This window comes from Sciurus vulgaris (genome assembly GCF_902686455.1).
Source record: "Sciurus vulgaris genome assembly, chromosome: 9".
NCBI lineage: Eukaryota > Metazoa > Chordata > Mammalia > Rodentia > Sciuridae > Sciurus > Sciurus vulgaris.
The window spans coordinates 108527718-108529021 of record NC_136469.1 but is presented as its reverse complement, the minus strand read 5'-3'; the positions used below and the strand labels follow the sequence as shown (position 1 = coordinate 108529021).

At 42.3% G+C, this 1304-nt stretch overlaps 1 pseudogene across 1 annotated transcript; it reads right to left on the bottom strand.

The window, feature by feature from the left end:
• Positions 1-417: 417 nt before the first annotated feature.
• On the bottom strand, positions 418-916 carry LOC306669468 (ferritin light chain-like; annotated as a pseudogene). Its single transcript has one exon. The product of its transcript is annotated as a ferritin light chain-like (transcript).
• Between the last annotated feature and the right edge of the window lie 388 nt (positions 917-1304).

Below are 1304 nucleotides of genomic sequence, written 5' to 3'. Positions count from 1 at the left end.
AGATTTTAAAAATTCTAAATTCTCATTTATTTTCTTACTAAACTTTTTGATTTTCTTATGCTTTTTCTTACAGAAAAATTGTTTTTTCTTTGAATTATATACATTAACTTGTTACATTCTTTAGTTTATGATAAACTTACTTAAATATCAACTTATTTCATTTTCCCATTGAATCTAATGCATTTGACATTATACACCCATCTCTCTTTTTTCTTTTTTTTTCTTTCTTTATCTTTTTTTTTTTTTTTTTTTTTTTTTTGCTAGAAAAACCTTTGTTTTTATTTGGTCCAGGGCTTGGTAGGGGCTCCACAGTAGGTAAAAAGCTGCCTAGTGGTTAAAGGGAGAGGCTCAGGCCAAAGTCCTGATGCAAGGAGATGCAAAGGAGCCCCATCAAAGGTCACTGTGCTCCAGGGGCTCCTAGTCATGCTTCGGGGTGAGTATTTCCAAGAGTTACTCACCCAGGCCACCCTGGGGCCCTGCCAGACAGTGGAGATTAGTCAGGTGGTCTCCCATCTTCTTGATGAGCTTCACCTCCTCATCAAGGAAGTGGTTCTCCAGAAAGTCACAGAGATGTGGGGCTGGGCGGGAAGGCATGAAGATCCACAATGGCTTGGTTCAAGTTCTGCTCCAGGTCCAAGGCAGCTTCCATGGCATCATGGGTGTTGCCCCACTCATCTTGAGAAGGTTTCTGCATGTCTCGGAAGAGGGTACTGCTAATGCGCTGATTTTCCATCTTCAGGAGATGCTCAGAGGCCTTGAACTTTTCCTTGGCCAACTCACGGAAGTGGACCAGAGCCACATCCTCCTGGTCCAAATAGTAGCCCAGAGAGAGGTAGGCCATCAGATGCAAATTGACCAGGCAGTTGACGGCAGCCTCTACCTCTGTAGAGTAATTCTGATGAATCTGGGAGGTCATGGTTGGTCTTCGATAAGGAGCTAACCACAAAAAATGGAGTTGGCTGGTCCCAGAAGCAGGAGGTGGGAGAGAAGATGGTTCTGGAGACTGCAAATGGAGATCAGATTGGAAGGCAATTGGAAGCTGGAAGAATAGGGAGTCCCCTGTGTCGGTTCCATACAAACACTGTTGAAGCAAGAGTCAGATCTGCGGACCTCCAGGAGCGATGGTACCACACCCATCTCTTATGTTCTGAAGAGTGGGTACATACTATGTATTTTAAATTTAGAAGCACACATATCTATGAATATTTGTAGATATCAATGTACAGTGGTTCAAATAATATGGAAAATACAAAGAAATACCACTTGAAATCTTATCCATAGGTTAATCACTGATAACACTGTAA